Consider the following 20,584-nt stretch of genomic DNA (forward strand, 5'->3'; position numbering starts at 1 on the left):
GGAGCCCGGCACACACCTTGATTCCCAGCACTTTGGAGGCCGAGGCAGGTGGATCTCTGAGTTCAAGGCCAGCCTGGTCTACAAAGTAAGTTCCAGGGCAGCTAGGGCTACACAGAGAAACCCTGTCTTGAAAGAAAAACAAACAAACAATTAAAAAAAAAAAGGCCCGTATGACTTATGTTAGCATAATAACTATGTGAGGTAGAGATTGCTAGCTTTTCTAGGGCTCAGAGAAGTTACGAATTTAATAAAGATCACCCAGATAATCACTGGAATTAAGGCAGGTGTTTGAACTGAAGGTGGGCTGACTCCAAATCCAGAGATCTTTCCCAGCATCCCAGCTGTCCTCAGTAAGAAAATACACATTCACATGCTGCTCAATATGCGGCTGACATGCCCACAGGAAGACACATGGGTGCCCTACATCTAGATCCTGCCCCCATCACTCCTGATCACTTTTTAAGAGATGCCCACACACAGCCAGCTTCACTTTCGTTTAACTGGCCCCGGGCTTGGTGGTTTTATAGAGTGTAACTAATGCAGAAAAGCACCCCGATAAGGTGGTGTTATCGCCACACTAATGGCCACTAAATTCTATTAACACAGGTAAATAAATAGCCACGATGCGCTTGTCCCAGGTGGCTCTTTTCTAAGCAAGCTCAACTCTTCCCATTAGAGAATCTGAGGAACAGATCTTTCCAGAGTGGGGAGGCCCAGGATACCCCAGTGGGATTTTCCCCCTCAGGCTGGGAGGGCAAAGCATGGTGAAATCTCAGTGGTTTCTGTGGGGGAGAGGGAGGCCTGACCCTCTCTTCAAATAACTGCTTATCCAGTCTTGGTAAAGTCAAAGTCCTTCTCTGGGCCTAAGTTTTGTTTTGTTTTGTTTTTCCCTCCGTCCAAGTGGGGAGTTAAGGTTGATGAGGTACAAAGTGTTACCCAGATGTAACCTTCAAGGCACCAAGTGTGGCCGGTGGTGCAGGGAAGGGGTGGGGGAGTGGACCTGGGCATGAATCTCTGCTTTGGCTTTGAAAATGCCCAGGTCTAGCAGAGCCTCTCTAGGCAGACTGTGTGTCTCTGTTAGTGTCAGGGTCACCAATCTTCCTTATGTAAACCTGCCAGGTCCCACCATATCCTCAACTTCCGTTGCTCTGGTCCGGACACCGGATCTCTCTCACCTCCCGGAAGGGCGTCTGGTTAGGGGGCCCAGGCTGGAGCTATTAAGTAAATTGCTTTCACATGACCACCAGGACAACTCAACAAAAACAGACACTTCCCCCAAATTTCCAGAGCCATATATTAGGATTTGTAGGGATTGATGGAGTAGAGGTTAGGTAATAGAGAGGCGAGCTGGATCAGGCACGGCTCTGACCAGCCTATGTATCCTCAGACCAAACAAGTGCAACCTTGGTTTTACTTGTCTGTAAAACGGAAGTGGAGGAGGATAGAAAAGGTAATACCTAAAATCTGGACCTAAAGATGGAAAAGAGAATATCTAGGATTCTAAAACAGGGCTTGGGACATAGCTCCGTGGGTAGAGTGTTCGCCCTGTATGTACAAGCCCTGAGTCCAGCACCACAGACATCCACTCTCAGCACTCGGGAGGAAAAGCAGGAAGATCAGAAGTTCAAGGTCATTCTTTGCTACACACACTTTGAGTTTGAGACCAGCCTAGGCTGCATGAGACCTTGGGGTCTTTTGTTGTTGTTGTTGTTGTTGTTGTTTTCTTAAAGACTGGAGAGGTGGCTTAAGTGGTTAAGAGCATCTACTGTTCTCAGAGAGGACCTGAGTGTGTTTCCCGGCTTCCATGTCGAGAAGCTTACACTCACATAACACAGCTCAAGGGAGATCTGGCTTCTGACCTCCGTGAGCATCGGCTTTCATGCACACACATACACACAATTAAAAACTTAAAAGGCTCTAGGACAACACTAGTCAGTGTCCCCTCCCCATCCAGAAAGAGCACTTCTGCATTATATCTCAAAGCACACTGTTGTTTCCTGGAATCTCTGGTGCCTCAACACCAAACCTAACAGATGGAGACCTGTAGGCCCCCCACCCCAATAACCCTACAATAAGTCATATCCATTTTCAGGAGGCAAGAGGTCCATGGCCCCGGGAGGACCATGGAGTTTCTTGGCTAGAGTGGAACAGTGGTTGGAGGTCTCCTAACACCTTAGGAACCATCTACAGTGGGTTTCCAAAGTTTTCCCATGAAGTCACAGGAACCATCTGACCCACTCAAGTGGAGATTCTCTTCTTCTTGTATACTTTATTAGTAGCCTCATCATGTGCCAGGAGGCCAGGTTATAAACAAAGGAGTCACTGACCCACCTCCCTCCCTCCATGATCCCGACTTATCCTCTCTTTTCTTCCCTCCTGCCTTGGCTTAGGGTCTCATCCCTTGCAACTGCTGTGGCAACAGCACACACACATCCACCCTTCTCTCTTCCGGTCTTCTGTCCCTCTTCCCAAACAGCCCAAAGCCACGATGTTCTTAAAGCGTGGTTAGTGTCTCTCTGTTGCTGTTTATCAGGGGACTCTACTTAGATTGGCATTCATGGTCTTCATTATTAGAGGGTTTCATCTCTCTATGCTCAAAAGACAGCAATTCTGTAGTCACATGATTTGTACTCAGTCATATGAGATAAATTTTCCTCCCCTGAATATATCATGGTTGTTTTGATTTTTAAAAAAGATTTATTATTTTTATTTTATATGTATGAGTATTCTGCCTGCATGAATAGGTGACCTCAGAGGCCAGAAGAGGGCACCAGATCCACTGGAACTGGAATTAAGGATGGTTACAAAATACAGAGAACCCAACCCAGGTCCTCTGCAAAAACAGCAAGTACTCTTAAGCACTGAGCCATCTCCCTAGCAACCTGTGCCCCCCACCCCAGACATGGTCTCACATCCAGCAGTGGTGGCTCACACCTTTAATCCCAGCACTCAGGAGGCAGAGACAGGCAGATCTCTGTGAGTTCGAGGCCAGCCTGGTCTACAGAGTGAGATCCAGGACAGGCACCAAAACGACACAGAGAAACCCTGTCTGGAAAAAACAAACAAACAAACAAACAAACAAACAAGACATGGTCTCTCTATGTAGACATATGTTTGAGGCCGGCCTCAAACTCAGAGATCCATCTGCCTGCCTCTGCCTCCTGAGTGCTGGAATTAAAGGTATAGACTGGAAACCAGGCTATACCATGGAAGTTTATGCTCACTTTTTTTTTTCTTTCTGCTTTTCTCTTCACTTGGCCTGGAACTATTTTGTACCTTCTCTTGCAAACCTTTCCATCTTCCACATCTCCCAAAAGAAACAGCATTGCCTCCAGCTCCCACCCCGCCCTTATCAAACTGTATGAGTCAAGTTCCCACATATCTTTCTGCCTAGTCACCTGTGGTCTATGAGTTCCATGAGAAAGGCGAACAGACTAACTTGTCTTCTTATTTGTAGCCCTGAGAAGAGACACAAAAGATAATAAATAGCAAGTCCTCATAAAGTGTAGTCTACTCTGAATCATCTAGGAGGTCAGTCGTTCCTATCCTTATTTTGAGGCAGGGTCTCCTGTATGGCAGGCTGGCCTGCACCCTGATGTAGCAGAGATCAACCTTGAATTTCTGATCCTTCTGCCTCCACCTCCCGGGTGCTGGGATTACAGATCCGGGCCATGAGATGAGACCCTGTTTAGGAAGGATTGCCTTCATACGTGCTAGACAGGCACCAGCTAAGTCCCCATGTCGTCCACTCAAGTTCACACCCGTGCACAGCTTCCTCTCTGCTGTACCCTCAACTTCTTCAGTGAAAACTAAAAAGTTGGACAGACCGCGGTTCTCAAACTGGGTTATGGATTCCAACAACCCAGAGTTCTGCCTAACAATGCAGACGGCAGAACCCCACTGTCAAGAGACTCCCTGGTCTGGGGTGGATGAAGGGGACAAGAATCCGTTTCTACTAAAGCTCCAGGAGAGGACTCGCATACTTAGCTGGCTGTGGGCACCTCTGGCCCTGTGCAGGTTCTTGAGAACAGCCACAAGGGCAGATTCTCAGCCCAGCCCCCCACCTCTTCCTAGAGGCCGGCTGGTCCTAGTATCCCGACTCCAGCGCCCTAGGCAAGGCAAGGCAAGGCGCAGAGGGTAGCAGGCGGTGGGGGAGCCTTCAGAGCGCAGCCCCCGCGGGGCCCGGGTGGAGGCATTCGGGGGGCGGGCGGGCGAGGTCAGGGCCCGAGCCGGGGGCCCTGAGAGTCTCGCTCGCTCAGCGGCAGGAGTAAGTGGGACCATCTGCTCCACTCCTCGGAGGTCATTGCTTTGTGTCAAGCTCCCCATCCCCCTCGCTCCCCTCCTTCCTCTCTCCCCCTTTGCCCTTTGACTCCCGAGACTCAAAGGGAGAAAAGCACTTGAGGTCCTGATGAAAGTGGGAGTGTGATGGGGAGCGACACCAGCCGCCGCGGCCCCGCACAGCCGCGGCCCGGAATCTCCGCAGCCCTAGCGCCAAGACGCGCAAGGCTCGATGCCGGTGCGCGGTGCCGGCGCAGGCGGCGGGCGCCCCCGCAGGAGGCAGCCCGGGTTCCCACAGCCCGCCCGGCCCGCGGGCCCCTTTGAAGTGGCCGCAGCTGCACACCCCGCCCCGCGGCTAATCCGGGCCGACGCGGGCGTCCTCGTCCCCCTCCCCGCATAGCAATAGTGTCCGCGCTGAATGGCACTGGCTAATTACCTCGCTCGCACCACCGCGGGTGAATGAGAGAATCCGACATTGTGCGCGGCGAATGGAGAAAATAAGACAGCCATTGTCCTCGCACGCCAAACGAGGGTTTGATGTCGCTGGGGCGAGCAAAGCACCATTTCCCGCCACCCCCCTCCCTCCCCAGCGCTTCGAATTCCCCAGCCAGGCCTGGCCCCCTGCTCTGGTAAGGGGAAACTGAGGCAGCAGTTCCTGTCCCCCCAAAGAGATGGCGGACTAGACGGGAGCAGCCTTCTCTCTCCTCAGCCAGCCTTCTCCAGGCGCAGTCACCTCCTCTGGTCTCCCCGCTTCCACGCTTGAGTCTGAGAGCCAGGCGAGGCCTGCATTCACCAGGTCCTAATTAGATTTCGTGAGAGCACATGAAACCATTGGCAGGGGGGGCGGGGGGGGACTGTCCACTTTGGTGCCCACCTGTGGGTCACCAACTGTAAGGCACCGAAGAGTTCAGAGAATGGGCAGAATGACTCAGAAAAGCTTATAAGAAATAGAAAAAATGGCAGGGGGAAGTCTGCGAGGCCAGGAGGCGGATTTGAATCGGAAGCACTGAAGCGAAGTTCTGAGGCCAACGCTGGGCTTCGATAGCAGGGTGAGATGGCTGGTAGGTACCATCACGGGCTGCAGCCACAGAAAGGTGAAAACAGACTGCTCATCAGAAACCAGTCAAGCCTGAGGCGTTTCTTCATCTATTAGGATAGTTAGCTCAGCCAGGAAATCAATCCGAACTAAAGGAAACGGATACAGATGGGCAGGTGACGATGGTCCTGCTGTGTGAGATGCTTCCCGTTGCATCTGGCTGCCGTTTTTTTCTTCACCACTACCAAAAAAGACAGGGGTCTTGGGGGTAACACGGACAGCACACCCTTCCATATTAGGAGTGTCTTCTCTCTGCCCTCTGTTCTGCCCAGGGTTAGAGGTGTGTGCCACCATGCCTGGTTTTAGTGAGCATCATCTTTTTGACACATACCAAAAAATTCTCCCTCTATCTGCAGGATTTTTCTAATGTCCGTGTCTCTACGACAGATTTGCAGGCAGCCACAGCCAGCTCCTTACTTGGAGTAACCATCGACTTTGAGAAATAGCATTAAAGGATGGAGGGCTAAGGATGGAGCTCAGATATCAGCACGCACACATAAGTCCCGAGTTCGATCCCCAGTACTGCATAACCCTAGCACCCAGGAGGCGTTCAGGGTTATCCTCTGCTACACAGTGAGTTCCAGGCGAGCCTGGGCTACATGAGACCTGATCTCAGAAGAGAATGGAACAACACTGGAGGGATGAGCAGCCACCAAGCCGTTCCTGGCTGCAGCAAACATGTTTAATGTTACCAAGTACTGGCTGTAATCACATGTGAAAAGCATGCTTTCAAAATGTAGCTGGTTGTTTTCCTTCCCCGATTCCGAAACAAGGTTCGGTGGAAACCCTGGTCCCAGCCCTAGATGTGATCACAATGTTTTCCTTCATAGCTCTAAGTAAATCTTTGTCCTCGACTTATTTCTTCTGCCTAAGGCTGTATAGGACCTTTTAAGCCTGCTTGGCTTCACAACACCTGCCGCTGTGAACTACTTACATTGGAAAGATCTGCCCAGTTAGTCAATTTAGAGAACACCAGAAGAAACAAAGAGATAAAAGCAGAGTTGCTGTGTATGGGGTAGAGGCAGGAGGTCTGGGGACCGCCCCCAGCCCAGAGAGACCCCCACCTCCCTCTTCTTCCCTCTCCGGTTCTTGAGCGCCTTCTTCAGGGCCACAAGACTCTAAGAATGATGTGTAACGTTTGTCTTTCTATAGAGAAAAAGGATTTATCCAAAGGGACGGCGGTGAGGAGCAGATCAGAGATCACTTTTAATTTGATAGAGTCCGCTTCCTTCACTCTGTGTGTACGTGCGAATGCATGTGTGTACATGTGTTCCTGTGTGCACATGCATGTAAAGAGGCTAGAGCCTGAATGTCCTCAATCATGCTTCATCTTATTTTTTAATTTTTTTTTTTTAGATTCTTATTTATGTGTGTGCCTGGGCACACACGTGTGCAGGCATACGTGCATGCACAAGCTATTGGAGTCCAGAAGAGTGTGTCAGATCCCCTGGAGCTAGAGTGATAGGCTGTTGTGAGCCACCTGGCCACTGGAAGTGGGTGCTAGGACCTGAACTGGGGTTCCCTGGAAGAGCAGCAAGTGCCGTCTCTCTAGACCCCACCGCCTTCATGTGTGAGGTAGGTTCCCTGGCTAGACTGGACAATTACCCAGAAAGCCTGAGGGGTCCTCCTGTCTCTGCCTACCCAGCACTGGGACTACAGGCGTGTGGTGCTGTGTCAGACTTTTTAATACGGGTGCTAGGGATCAGAACTCAGGTCCTTATGCTGGACAGAAATCACATCACCAAGCCATCCCCAGCCTACCACCTCTGTTTTATAAGATTTAATGCTCAGTCGAACAGAACTGACCTGTGTGTGCACGTGCCTTTATGGTTTGACTCTACACCTTTTTTTTTTTTTTTTTGGTTTTCTGAGACAGGGTTTCTCTGTGTAGCATTGCGCCTTTCCTGGATCTCGCTGTGTAGACCAGGCTGGCCTCGAACTCACAGAGATCCGCCTGGCTCTGCCTTCCTAGTGCTGGGATTAAAGGCATGCGCCACCACTGCCCGGCTGACTCTACACTCTTAACCGAAGCCTTTCGCCTCTTACTTACTCAATCCAAACAAGTAACCGCTGAGAAAATACTCCACAGGTAAGAACTCGGAAAGACAATGAGAGTGTGGGTTTTCCTTCCCTTCACATTTCCACAGCAACATCCACCTGTGGGGTGCGTCATGCCATTACGGTTGTAACGCTTTCAGGTGACAGGAAGGCAGCCATGTATATGCACCGCTCTTGCAAAGAGAAGGCACAGGGACGGGAGAAAAGGGAGACTTTCAACATAGAGTCTGGCCTGTTACTGCTTTTCGGGGTGAGGTCAGTAGTCTGGCATCCTGAAAGTGCCTCTCTCGCTTTCCCAGGAGATAGTCCCACCCTGAGGTGACAGTGCCTCTCTTGGTGGGGAGGGCTGAGGTCTGAATTCACTAGGCCAAGCTCTTCTCACTGGACACTTGCTACCTGTGACCTTGGAGGGAAGGCCCTTCAGAGACCCGAACAGAAGAGTGGTACGTGATTGGTTGCTTGTTAAGACTCTCAGGGACTAGAATGAGGACTAAAGGAAGAGAGTTGGATAGAACTCTTCTATCATCGTCTTTGAGCTAAAAGCAGCCAGACACAGCCACCGTGGACTCTGGATGTAGGGACTGAGAAGCTCACTGAGGGTGGGCTAGGGGAAGCCACTCCTGGAGCCCTTGGAGATAAACTCAGCTTCTTCATTCACCCACCCCATCCTGTCTGTGGGGCTCCAGAGGGCAAGCTCATCAGAGCAGGCGCGGTTTCTATCTTCTCACATGGGACTCCCAATTCCATCCTCAGGTACCAGCTCTAGGCCATGCTCTGAGGCTGCAAGAAGGATCCTCTCTTCTGTCCTCTCCTGTGTCTGTTCTACAGACCACAGGAAGAGCTTAGCCATCCACACCTGTCCCAGAAGGACTGAGCCTTCTGAAGGCCCCCAAAGGGCAAAGCTGTTCACACAGCCCAGTGGATCCTCCTCAGAATGATGTGGTAAAAGCAGTAGCTTGGTGGTACGCGCTTGTAATTCAGCACCTGGAATTGTCTCCAGAGCAACAGGGCTGTGGCTCGGTTGGTAGACCGATTGCCAGCATGCAGGAAGTCCTGGGCTTGACCCCCAGCACTACATAAACCAGATATGGGGGCATATGTCCATAACCCCAGCACTCTGGGATCAAAAGTCCATGGTTATCACTGGCTGCATAGCGAGTTCAAGGCCAGTCTGGGATACATGAGACCCTCTCTCAAAAAGTTAAAATAAAGTAATACATTCAATTAAAAAAAAAAAACAGCATCATTTTATCTCATGAAGTCTTAATCCCAGAAACGTCAGACTAGGTTGCCTGTTGTAGTATTAATTTTGGCACAGTTTGATGGGAAAATGATTGACTTAGAAAGCAAAGTCAGAAGCAAGGGAGGGGACAGGAATATCAAACAGGAACGATGCTGGGCTAATTCTACAGAATGCCATCACTGGTGATCTGAAGCAATAGAAACAGCATGTCCTAATCAACCTGCAGGTGACGACACTACACTAGACAGGGCTTCTCCAGGGTGACAGAGGAGTGTGACATAATTATCATGGATCTCAAGAAAATCAGGGTGAAGAGGATTGTTGCAGAAAGAGTGTGACATTCTATATAAGATGAGATGTAAGAGACATGATTTAAAAAAATACCCCAAAAGGAAAGGGAAAAGTAAGCCAGAATTGAAGACGGCAGAAAAAGATCCAGGAGTTGTTGTTTACCATGGGGTTCCAATTCTCTAAGGTCCTATTCAACTCTGGCTCTGAAATTAAAACTCAAATCCCATTTGACCAATCAGCACACGGGAAAGAGCATCTGGTCCCTTGCTGTCTTCTGCCACAGCTCTATATTCAGGACTTGGGACAAGGTCCTCAGTTTCCAGGGCAGTGGTAAGAGAATCGAACTACTCAGGAGGGTGGGAAGAGAGGAAGGCCTGGGCAGTGTGAGCCTGCAAACGCCAGGAGTTGTGTCCTTCCCATTCCGACGCAGTCTGGGCAGGAGCCCCTCCATGTTTAAGTCTGCTATCCTGTGGCCTCTGAGACCTTTGAGGCTTCCCTCCCAATTTCAAATTGCAAATGAATTGTCTAGTCATGCCCCGTGGTCAGAAACCCTTGGCCAAGCCCTTTGGGAAGAGCAGAGTGGGGAGGCCAAGGCTTACATACAGCTCTTCCATTCCCCCCTCTGGGGTTCCAGATTCCCAAACTGAGTGGAGGGCAAGTTTTCAGAGTTAACCAGGTAAAGATGTCCCTGTTCAAAATGACCACAGCCGACCCTGAGACACTGGATATCCAGAGCCAAGGAAGTGAGGAAACACACCATGGCACAGCCTTGCACACTTGCACATATGCTTGTGGCTGCAGAGGTGACTTGTGAGCAAGGGGCTAATAAACTACAGAGGTGGGAGGGGCATGAGGGGCAGCACGTGACCAACAGAGCCACAAGTGCTGGGACAATGCAATTGCGAGCAACTCCAAGTCCAAGTGATCTCAGGAGGAGTGCCAAGCAGAATCAGAAGTAACAGTGGCTAGGGCAGACTGGAGCCTTGAGCACCATGCCTGTCAGCTGAGTCCCCAAAGATACAATCTGTTTCGGGGCCTCTCAGCCACATCTACCCCTCACTAGTAAGGACCCCTGCTCTGTACCCCTCCTACAGATAGACACCTTTTGCTCTCCCCTCCTGGGCAGGCTGCTTGCTGCATTGTTCAACAAGGCCAAGGGGGCCAGGCGACCACCATGGGCTTCTCTGTAGAACAGCAGGAGGAGGTGTTCATCCATCCTCCATAGCAGCCCAGGAGAGACTATAACCTTGGGCAGAGGTGGCCAGGTAACTCCTGGAAGCATTGGGCCACCAAGCCCGGGGGACTGGAGTTACCGCCTTGGCCAGGGGACAAGAGTACAAGGACAATCAGCAGCCGCCCTAGCTCCTTCCTCCCGGCTGATTATGGCTCTTCCCTGACACCCTCCTTCCCCTCCCCCCTCCTGCCAGGACCCCTGGGGAGAAGGAGCCCTCACAAACCAAGCCAGTTCCTCTCCTGTGATTTGTTCTGAATTTTCAAACAAAGAGTAATTATGACAGATGTGGAGCAATCAGCATCATTATGCGTGAGGAAGAAGGAAGTGAAAGGGAGCCTAGGGACCCCGTGGGGGGGAGGGGAATTTGTCTTCCCTCCTCAGGAGCAGGCACCTCCCACCTCCACCTCCCAAAGCCCAGCGACCCCCCAACTTCCTTCCCTCATGCATTACTGCTCTGCCCCAAGCCTTCCGGGGAGTTCCTAACAGGGGCTCCGGGTAGGGGGAGAGGAACCTCCTCGGCCAGGGTTCTAAGCTGCTCTCTTCCCCACCCCCATGTGGCTTGGGTATCTGTGTGCACTGTAACAGACTAACCTGGGTTCGAATCTCAGCTTCCGGACTTCCTGGGTCCTTCGAGCAAGTTAATCAATCATTCTGGACCCCCATTTTCTCATCTGCAAAACAGCCCTGGAAATACTAGTGGGACTATTGTGGGAATTAAGTCAGTGAGCCCAGAGAGGGTTTATCACCGAGCAGCCCCCAGGACCATGACTACACCTTTTATTATTATTAGCCGGTTCACTCCAGGGCCGCCAACTCACGGCCAGTCCCCTGTGTCCGGTGTGCTTTGGGAACTCATTAAGTCCTCCGCAATCTGCCATGGGTGTGTCAGCAGCCTCACCAGAACTCCAGCCACGGCAAAAACAAAATAGAGACATACTCGTCCCAGTGTGTCCTGGGGAGGGGCACAAGGGACTACCCCCACCCTCTCTCTGAAGTAGGGGGGCAATCAAGTTCTTGGTGAAGGCCAGAAGTCAGAGAGGTGACAAGCCAGGTTTCCGAAATAACTGACGTGGAAGTGGCTGGGCCAAGGCCTGAAGAGTGGGATAGAGCGATGGGGTTGGGGGGGGGACCTAGGCACAGGCTGCCCTGGTTCAGGCAGGGTGAAGAGTTGGAAGCCCAGGCGGAAGGACTAAGAGGTCCTTGGACAGGTCTTGCCCTTGAGACCTCAGTGTTTTGTTTAAAAAGAAATGTTTTGTTTTGGTCTGGTTTGGTTTTTCGAGACAGGGTTTCTCTGTGTAGCTTTGCACCTTTCCTGGAACTCACTCTGTAGCCCAGGCTGGCCTCGAACTCACAAAGATCTGCCTGGCTCTGTCTCCTGAGTGCTGGGATTAAAGGCGTGCGCCACCACCCGAAGAAATGTTTTTTAAATTTTATGTGTCTGCATGTGCTTCTGTATGAGTGTCTGCCACACGTGTGCCGGTGGCCCACAGAGGCCAGGAGAGAGTATTGGATCCCCGGAAGCAGGCTTACAGATGGTGTGAGCAGCTGGATGTGGGTACTAGGAACGAACTCAGGTCCTCTGCAAGAGCAGCAAATACTCTTAACCTCTGAATCATCTTTCCAACCCTGAAGCCTCAGTGTTTACATCTATAAAACCAAGTATGGTGGCACATGTTTGTAATTCTAGCACCAGGGAGACTGCCTTGAGGTCAAGGTCAGCCTGGGCTACCTGGGAAGATGCTGTCTCAAAAAAAAAAAGTAGCTAGATTCACTTTCAAGTTTCTCTGGTTTCTCTTGGAGACTGGGAAGGCCACAGGGGTCCCCGTGGGCTGAGCATTTTAGGGTGCTTTTCAGCAGCATGCGGCTTGGGAAAGAGCTACAACTTGGTTCTCTCTCATGGTGGTCTGCCCCTCATCGGCCCCTCCTCTCCGTTTAGGTGGTCTGGTCTCCATCTGCCCACCCCACATCCCCAGGGCCTCTTGATAGGCTCCACTCCCTCGCATTCCAGTGGCCTTGGGGGCAGCAGCGAGACCAGAAAGTCCAGTTTCTGCCCATTATCAATCGCTAGCATCTCTTTGCAACCCAACACCAGCATTCCAGAGAGCAGCCCAGGGCTGCCCCAGCTCTCAGTCAGGGTCAGTGTCCAGCTAGGAGGCAGCCAAGAGTGTCTCAGATTCCTCCCAGTAAAGGCCAGCCGCTGGGGAGGCCCTTACTTGTGTGTGTGTTGGGGGGAGCCTGTGGAGCCCTTCTTTTGGGGTCCTCTTTGAAGCTCCTCTCGTTGGCTCTCTACAGAGGCCATCTGCTCCCGTGGCAGAGGGTGGGTTTCCCGGGAGGACAGCCGGTGAGAGAAGTCACTGTGGAGGAAGGTAGGAGGACCCGCAGACCAGTAAATGGGGAAAGACCAGTAAAGGGGTGCGGAGAAGATAAGGAGAACGGAGCGGAAGAAACTGGTCCTGGGGCAGTTAAAGGCAAACACACCAAAAGCTGCCTCGGAGGAAGGCAGAGGTGGGTAGTGTTTGGAAGTCCGAGCAGCAGGAAGGAGACTGAAATGGTGGTGGGAGATGGAAGGGTGCAAGTCTCCATATCAAACTCCTTGGCCTGAACCAGGCTGCACTGTGCCTAGGTTCCACCCACCTGCCCTCTGTCCCTTCTGGCCTTTTCCCACCTTCTCTGCCTGGGACATCAGGTCCAGGAGCCCCTCCTTGTGGAGTGCATAGACATTCCCCTTCCTGTTCTTTGAGAGCAGCAACTATCAGCATTTTAGCAAGTCTTGGAACAGGGCAGCAAGCTCAGAAACGAGGGGGAGGTTTGCGGGGAGGGGGAGTCAGCACGCGTCATAGGTTCACTAGGATGGCAGGCAGATTTGGGGAGCCATGTAATGGATGACTGTGGAGCCATGGCCGAGTCCCCCAGCTTACAGTCGAAGACCTCACCCTCGGAGCGATGACGCGTGGCTCACCTGCTTCCTTCTCACTTCAGTCCATTAGGACAGGAAACCATCAACCCTTTATGGGGCCTGCACCGGCTCTGTGGCCACCGCCAAGCTAAGCTGCTCACACCAAGAGGGTGGAGAGATGAACCTAGACCCCCCCCCCCTCCACTGCCACCGCCGCCGCCGTCACACACACACACTCACACACATGGCTACAGCTGGAGAAATTGAGGGTGTCTTAGGTTAGCTGCACACAGGGCAGACGTTTTTTGATGGAATTACTCAGTGCAGTTTAAACAAAGACAGGAGGGAGCTGTTTGCTTTGCCATTCTGGGTACCGTTCTGTTCCATTCACTTTTATTAAAGGAGTGTAAAATAACCGTCAAGCTACTGTGCAAAAGTCTGTCTTCGGGACACACACACACACACACACACACACACGCACACGCACACGCACGCACACACACACACGCACACACACGCACACCAGCCTGCAGGGGCTCTAGAGAGGAAAGAGAAAGGCGATACAAGTAGGCCAGGAGTGAAAAAGTCCTTTCTCCCTAGGGGTGGGAAGGGGGCAAGAGGGTTAAGGGGGGCCGGGGGTCTGTTTCATTTGCAGGCTGCAAATGCCTCTCCTATTCAGGGGCCCGCATTCCCAGCCCAGGCGCCTGGCCACTGACAATGCGGGACAGGAACAGAGAAGATTTGCACATTGTGTTCAAGGGGCCAGCTGGCTGCCTGCGACAGTGGAGCCAAGGTGTGGGAACCAGAGACTCTCAACTTCCACACTCGAGTCCTGCGGGCGGCGGGTGGGGTGGGGGCCGCCCGGAGCCCTGCGCAGAGCTGGAGGCCTCCCTCCCACCCGGCCAAAGTGCCTGGGGCTGCAGGACCCATCCAGCCAGAGAGGAAGGTTCAAGGCAGGAGATGCAAGACCCTACAGGGAGAATCAGGCAATGGAGTGTCACATCCCATCTGGTGGGGCAGACAGAGCTTCAGTTCTTCTGCAGAAGAGCAGACACCCATGATCCTGCCCCACAGTGTACTTTCAGGTCCATTCCCCACGCGCATGGTCTCTGTTCTTTGGAACTGTGCTATCAGCCTATCAATTTAAGAACTGTGTGTGTGTGGGGGGGGGGGGGATGGACACGTACTTTGGGCCCAGAAGGCCACATGTTCATTTAGTTTTTACTAAGCTCCTCAGGCAGGGGATGTGAGAAATACAAAAAAAACGAGAAGCCCTCCAGGAGCTTAAAATCTAGCTGAAGAGACAGATGGAGTGTGCAGCTATAAACCAGTTACTTAACAATGCCAGCAGCCGGCACCCAGGGGAAGGGCTCTAATCAGAGTGCCACAGACCACAGTCGTTCCCACCATAGAAGCAAAAGAAATAACTGCAAGTTAGATGACTCGGGGGTAGGAACCCGGATAGGGTAAGAAGGGCAAGAATGGTCTGGAGAAAGTTCCAGCAAAGGCAGGTCTGTCCTGAGGACCTTACAGCAGAGACAGGCCTGGGCCACACTCTCTAGTGACTTGTTTGTTCAGGCACACAGGACTCCTGGGTCCCAAAAGGGCCTTTCCACTCTCCTTCCCTCTCTATCAAACAATGGTCCACATGTGGGCTTAAGAGACAGCCTAGTCAGTAAAGTGCTGGCCTCCCAAGCATGAGGACCTGAATTCAATCCCCAGAAACTGCTTGTAGAAAAACAAACAAACAAAACCCCCAAAAATGAGACATCAGTCCCAGTGCTAGGGAGGTGGATACAGGCAGATCCCTGGAGCTCCCTGGCCAATCGGTCAACCCTACTTTGAGAGCTCCAGGCTACTGAGAGACTCTGTCTTAATAAAACAAGGTGCACTGGGTGTGGTGGGCCATGCCTTCAATCTCAACAGTAGGGAAGCAGAGGCAGGTGGATCTCTATGAGTTCAAGTCCAGTCTGGTTTATACAGTGAGTTCCAGACCAGTCAGGGACACAGTGAGACTCTGTCTTACAAAAACAAAAACAAATCAAGGTGGATGCTACCTATAGAATGACAGCCAAGACTGTCCTTTGGCTTCTACACTCAAATGCATGCACACACACACACACACACACACGACACGCACACGCACACGCACACGCACACGCACACGCACACACACACACACACACACGCACATGCACACGCACACACAGGTGAGGCATGATTGGCAGGTAAAAAGGGGTTGACCCTCATCCACCTGTCACTTCGTGATAGGGTAAACTTTCAGCAGGAAGTACGTCTACGTGTGGACCCTCACCCACCAGTTGATATTTTAGCTGCAAAGCGGCTTCCTGCCCTGACAGCAACCAGATACATGTTTGAAAGGCAGTGAGAGACATTTCCTTGGATCTCCTCAGCTAGGTTGCCCTTCAAAGACAGTAGGAAGGCTTTGGTTCCACTAAGCCTGGACAATCAACTCTCAGGTGACAGAGGCCCTCACATTTACCAGGCACAGTGCCAGGACCCACCTCCCCACCACCCATCACCTTACTCGGGGCCTTGTCCATACACCGAACCTCCCACCAAGTGGAGCCCCGGGAGCTTCTGCCCATACTTACTTCTCTTGCCCCCTCAAACCTAGTTTCAGATCCACACAACCACCAATCGTGAGGAAAGGGGGTCCAGAGCTGCCCCCCGCCTGCTCTCTCACATAAACTGAGGACAATTCAGCTCTCAGAGGCAGAAAGAGCAGCTCTGGAGGGAGCAGGGAACTAGAGGTGGCCTTCTCCCTCATGATATCCACTGCCTCACCTAGGAGTCTGGCCTCTGGCTTGGGGTTTGTCTTTTGTTTGTTTGTTTTCGTTTCTTTTTTAAGACAGGGCCTCACTGTGAGTCCTTCCTAGGAATCACACCACATCAAAGACTGCAGTCACAGGTTGAAATAGTAATAGTTCACATTGTTGATTCCTTTTTTGTTTTTGTTTTTTTGTTTGTTTGTTTTTGTTTTGTTTTGTTTTTTCGAGACAGGGTTTCTCATGTAGCTTTGGAGCCTGTCCCGGATCTTGCTCTATAGACCAAGCTGGCCTCGAACTCACAGAGATCCACCTGGCTCTGTCTCCCGAGTGCTGGGATTAAAGGCGTGCGCCACCACTGCCCTGCTGTTGATTCCTTATCAATAGTCAAAAGGCCTATGGCCTGTGCGGAACTCTTCGTACACAAAATCCTAGGAAACCAAGAGGTTAAGTGACTTGCCCAAGGTCCCGGAGCCAGTGGATAGTGGGGACCAAGGCCACCCTGTCCTGGTCTGCTTGCTGTATCAGTCCACATCTGAACGTAATGTTAGGACCGCCCAGCCTGCTTAAAAAGCATCAGCTGGCATTGTGGACAATGCCTACCATTACCCAGGATGCGTTTGAGCTTCTTCTAGATGTCAAGCCCTTTACTCCACTACCTCAGAAGTGTTCGCAAAGCCAGATACACGGAGGGGGTTACAGCCTCTGCTCAGGGGGGGATACAGTGGCTCCAGAAGGGTAAGTAACATTTGCGCAGGGCTTCTGATCAATGTGTAGCAGAGCTGGTTCAAACCCACCCAGCCTCTGCCCCTGAAGCCTTTGCTCTATGGACTCCAGTAGGCTGCCCACAGTTTCCCAAACTATAGATTATGCTGTGAGATTACGACGTGAGACTGGGTAGCCCTCAGAGTCAGCTGTGGGTCAGCAGCATTGCCGTTACCTGGGCTCTCATTAGATGCCGAACTCTGGGCCTTGTCTAGATATTTAGATTCAAAGTCATATCTTCTCAAGATCCCCCCCACCCTGGGGGGTTGTCAGGATGGGTTCAATCTGGGGAATCCTGCACTTGATCATAGGGTGTTTCTCTTCCACTCCCCCAGGAGCCTGGGACCAAGAATCAAGAGGCAGGATGGAGAGCTTCTACCAGAGGGCAAAGAGCTAGGAATGGATCCCTCACTAATCTCTACCACCTGAGCACAGGCCATCCTCCTCCTTTTAAAATTTTTATTGTATGTGTATGGGTGTTTTGCCTACACGTATCTCTGGGCACCATCACATCTATGCCTGATGCCCAAGGAAGCCAGGAGAAAGCGTTAAACTCTCTGGGACTGGAGTTCCTAACTGTTGTAAGGGGCTGCGTGAGTGCTGGGAACTGAACCTGGGCCCTCTGAAGGAGCTACCGGTGCTCTTAACCAAACCACTGAGCCCTGAAATCATCCCTTTTTGAAATAAACCAGGCACAAAAATCTCACTCAGCAAGAGGGAGTCAATGAATGCATGCTTCCCTCCAGAGGAATACCCGAGTGTCTGTGGTAGTTAGGCCGAGTCCAAGAACCCCGGGATCATGAATAGATCACAGAACCCGAGCTGCCGTATCCCAAACTCAAGTTCCGAGGATAAGCCAGCCTGCAGCACAGGCCACCTTGGGAAGAATTCGTTCAAGGACAGCATCTGGAGTCGTCAGAGTGGCCTCTGGCCTAGAACTCTGATGTCCCAGCAGACCAGCCTGTGAGCAGTACCAAGCATGCCACCCCCATGGGGCTCATGGGAGAAGCAGGGCCCTACGGGCTCCTCACACCTTTTCACAAAGCCACCCTCTCATGTCTCACGACGTCTACAGAGCCTGCGGGCAAGGCCAGGGGTGACTACCCAAGGAGGGACCAAGCGCTGATAATCAGCTCTAAAGCTCCAGAGACTTTAGCCTGTGAAGTAAAAAGTTGGAATCACTTACACAGTTGCTTGGGGCCAAAGCAAGTCCCCAGCGGACACAGCCTTAAGGGGGGGGGGGGGCGGGACACGACACGAACGGATGGACGGACTACCTCAGACTAACACTCAGAGACAATGCCCTTAGCTGTTCCTGGGACCCCGAAGAATTAACCAGGCCGGCTCTACCCACAGCTCAATTCCTTACATTGCTAGAGTTGAAAGAAACCCTTCCAGCCTTAAAACACAGGGAGGAGCCTAGTCTCACTGCAACTTGGTAGGCCATGTTTGGTTGATATCCAGCCGCACACCCGTGAGGACCTGGGTTCGAATCTCCAGAACCAATGTAAAAAGCTGGGCCTATAATCCCAGGGCTGGGGAGATGGAAACAGCAGGATCCTGGGACTTGCTGGTCCAGCTGGTCCAGCTGTATCAGTGAGCTCTGAGCTCAATGAGAAACACTATTTAAAAACTAAGGTCAGCCGTGGCTAAGGAGGACACCTGACATCAACTTCTGTCCTCCATACATGTATGTACATCCCCTCATACGTGCACACACATGAACATGTACACACATACAGTGAGACTGATAGAATGCTAACTTAGTGTGTTTAACTAAGGAAGTCCCTAGGTTTGACTCCCAGCATGGAAAAAAGAAAAGAAAAAGAAAAATTCATCTGCTATTTTTCCCCTTCACAGCTCTTCTCTCTTCTTCTGAAGTTTTACCTCCCAGGATCCTTTGCTGGACCCAATAGGCCTCTCCTCACTAACACTGGCCATGGCATTGTGGAAGGACTCATGACCATAGCCCTTACCATCACTGCCACGCAGAAGACTGTGGTGGCCCCTCTGGGAAGCTGTGTCATGCTGGCTGTGGGACTTCCCACAACATCATCCCTGTACCCACTGGCACTGCCAAGGATGTGGGCAAGGTCACCCCAAGCTGAAGGGGATGCTCACTGGCATGGCCTTCCATGCTCCTACCCCTGGCATGTCTGTGGTGGATCTGACATGCCACATGGAGAAATCTGCAATAACATCAAGAAGGTAATGAAGCAGGCTTTGGAGGGCCCACTAAATGGCATCCTGGGCTACACTGAGCACCAGGTTGTCTCTTCAGTCTTTTAACAGTGCTGCCCACCCAGCCTCCTCTGATGCTGGGGCTGGCATTGTTCTCAACAACAACTCTGTAAAGCTCATTTCCTGTCATTCCTATGACAATGAATACCGCTACAGCAACAGGGTGGTGGATGGCTTATGTTGCCTCCAAGGAATAAGCAGCCTTGGACCATCTACCTGGAAAGAGCAGAGAGGAAGAGAGGGACCCTCAGCTGCTGAGGAGTCCCTGTCCCAACTCAGCCCTGAAACTCTGAGTATCTCCCCTCAGAGTTTCCAGTCCAGACCCACAGAAGAAGGGGAGGGGCTTAGAGAGCACTACTCTCTTGAACACTATCAATAAAGTTCACTGCACCTGCCAAAATAAATACAATAAAATAAAACGGACCATGGAGATAGGCAGTGTCGTCCTGGGAAGCTCCCCCGACCCTCATTCTTCCCATTCCCAGACTCCAGGTCTTCCTCTGGTTCCCAACCTCCACTCACACACCCGGCCATCTGCTCAGAGACTGTACCAGTCTCTCTTTGCCTGGTGGAGAGGGCCAGGGCCAGGGGTGGCTGAGCCAGAAGTGATTCCCAGCTCAAAGTCCAGGGCTGCTTCCCAGCAAGCTCCATATGGGGGCCTGGATCAGCCTTCCTCAGAACAAAGGGGCATCTTCAGCCCAGCACGAGGGCTCCTGCCTGGAACAATTCATCACTCACCAGCCTGTTCACAGGAACAGTGCAAATGTCCTCGGAGCCAGGAAGGAACTTGTCAGCGTTCACAGGGAAGGAGGCAGCATGCCATAGGAGTTAAGTGGGAGGGTATGGAGTTCAGGTTGCCCAGGCTGCAGCCTGGCTCTTCTGCCTCCCAGAGTGTCGCCACTGAATCCCGCCCTCCTCCAGGCCCAGATATCTCATCTCTAAAAGAGGATTGTTAGCAAATGTCTCCTCAGTCATGAAGGTCCAACGGAATAAGTCACATAAAGCATTTTGGGTGCTCAGCATGCAGCAAGCACCAAATAAATGCTGGCCAGCACTATTACCCAAGTCAAAGCGCCCTTTCGGGGGACAGCTGCTCCCCCGAAGTACAGAGATTTAGGATGGAGAACACTGTTCACTGGCCTCTCAACTCTGCCATTTCTCAAGAGGGCTGTCTTTTCTTCTTCCTCTTTCCTTCCTTCCTTCCTTCCTTCCTTCCTTCCTTCCTTCCTTCCTTCCTTCCTTCCTCTTCCTCCAATAAATCTCTCTCTCTCTCCCTCTCTCTCTGGTTTGAGACAGGATTTCTTTGTGTAACAGCCCTGGATGTCCTGGAACTCATTCTGTAGACCAGGCTGTCCTTGAACTCAGAGATCCACCTGCCCCTGCCTCCCGAGTCTCTCATTGGCACCTAGGCTAGCCAATTCAACTGGGCTGGCTGGACAGTGAGCTTCAAGGATCTCCCTATCTTCACTTCCCCAGCACTAATTACAGGCTGCTGCTACCACACCTAGCTTTTTGCAGGGTTTTGGGGATCAAACTCAGGCCCCCACGCTTGTGCAGCAAGTACTTTTCTGACAGTTTCCCCAGCACCACCGACCACAGGTTGTTGTTGTTTTGTTTTTAAAGAAAATTATTGACAGGTTTGAGAACTCTATTACTGGCGTAGTGAAGTCTCATCCTACTCAAAATTAACCTA

At 51.7% G+C, this 20,584-nt stretch overlaps 1 protein-coding gene across 2 annotated transcripts in view; it reads right to left on the bottom strand.

The window, feature by feature from the left end:
- The window catches only part of Igdcc3 (immunoglobulin superfamily DCC subclass member 3), a 42,047-nt gene that overhangs the window by 17,160 nt on the left and 4,303 nt on the right, over nt 1-20,584 (bottom strand). The window lies entirely within an intron of this gene.

The sequence above is a fragment of the Peromyscus leucopus genome, chromosome 7 (assembly GCF_004664715.2).
Source record: "Peromyscus leucopus breed LL Stock chromosome 7, UCI_PerLeu_2.1, whole genome shotgun sequence".
NCBI lineage: Eukaryota > Metazoa > Chordata > Mammalia > Rodentia > Cricetidae > Peromyscus > Peromyscus leucopus.